Here is a 1391-nt window from a genome sequence, read left to right as displayed (position 1 = left end):
GACCAACCGTTGGGGAAATGGAGCAACTGGATTTTCTAGAAGTTCTTGTTCTAATTTTTGTGGGGTCTCACTAGATCCATTATTGTTGTCCTCTTCTGGTTCTTAAGGCTTTTCGGGCCTAACCGGGAGGGTTTTATCAATAATCTTCTTACTCCTAAGAGTGGTGATGGATTTAGCGTGCCCCATTTGATTTAAAGAGCTGGGATCACTTATCTCGTAATGCGGTTTAGGATTGGGGAGCGGTTGTGCAGGAAGCATCCCCTTTTCTATAACCATCATACATGAATCCATCTTTTGCATAAAGTCTCGCATTGCCTGGGTCAGCTCTTGCATAGAATTTTAAACCGGTTCTTCTTGAGTTTTCCCCTAATTTGGATTTTGATTGAAGAAACCTTGAGGAGTAATAGTTTGTCCATTTCTCCAACTAAAGTTTGGATGATTTTTCTAACCAGGATTGTACGTATTAGAGGTTAGTCCATTGAAAGGTCTTTGATAATTATTCATGGCATTGGATTGTTCATTCAACACTTCTCGAAAGGCGGGTATCGTAGGACAATTTTCAGTTGTATGAATGTTGCAATCACAGATGCCGCAAACATTTTCATTAACCTTATCCTTCTTTCCTTCCATGGCCTCAACTTTCCTTATGAGCGTAGTCACTTTACACTTGAGATCATCCTCTTCTTTCAAGAGATACAATCCACCTTTCTCCTTTAATTGAGTCGGCCTAGACGTGGTGTTTGATTTTGGGTAATAATCCCATGATTGTGTTTTTTCAGCAAGACTATCGAGGTAATCCCATACCTCGTCAACATTTTTATTAATGAATTCTCCATTACACATTATCTCGACCATTTGGCGCATGGAAGATGTCAGTCCATCGTAGAAAAAATTTGTAATGCACCACATTTCAAAGCCGTGTTGTGGGCATGAACTGACCAAATCCTTGAACCTTTCCCAACATTGGTAAAATGTTTCATCCTCCTTTTGGGTGAAGTTCATGATTACTTTTCTAAGGGTAATCGTTTTACAATATGGAAAAAATTTCTTTATAAATTCCCTTTGCATATCATTCCATATGCCAATGGATCTAGGACATAGTGAATGTAACCATGTCTTAGCCTTCTCCTTTAAGGAAAAAGGAAAGAGTCTCAGCCTGATTGTGTCCTCAGACACATTTTGAAAATATGAAGTGGCCATGATCTCATCAAACTCTTTCAAATGTAAATATGGTTCTTCAGATTCAAGCCCATAGAACTTGGGAAGGAGTTGAATAACCCTTGGCTTGATGTCCATGTCCTGTATTTTCTAGAAAAATCATGCATGAGGACGTACTCACCCCCGTTGGCTGTAAATAATCTCGTAAAGTACGAGGCCAGGGTGCTTGATGC

The 1391-nt window shown here is 39.5% G+C and overlaps 1 non-coding gene across 1 annotated transcript; it reads left to right on the top strand.

Annotated features, from left to right (window-relative positions):
* Positions 1-913: 913 nt before the first annotated feature.
* On the top strand, positions 914-1020 carry LOC131252289 (small nucleolar RNA R71). The gene has a single exon (XR_009174321.1). It is a non-coding gene; the product is annotated as a small nucleolar RNA R71 (small nucleolar RNA).
* The last annotated feature ends 371 nt before the right edge of the window (positions 1021-1391 follow it).

Source organism: Magnolia sinica, chromosome 7, assembly GCF_029962835.1.
Source record: "Magnolia sinica isolate HGM2019 chromosome 7, MsV1, whole genome shotgun sequence".
NCBI lineage: Eukaryota > Viridiplantae > Streptophyta > Magnoliopsida > Magnoliales > Magnoliaceae > Magnolia > Magnolia sinica.
The sequence above is the reverse complement of the archived record's forward strand: the minus strand, read 5'-3'. Positions and strand labels throughout refer to the sequence as shown.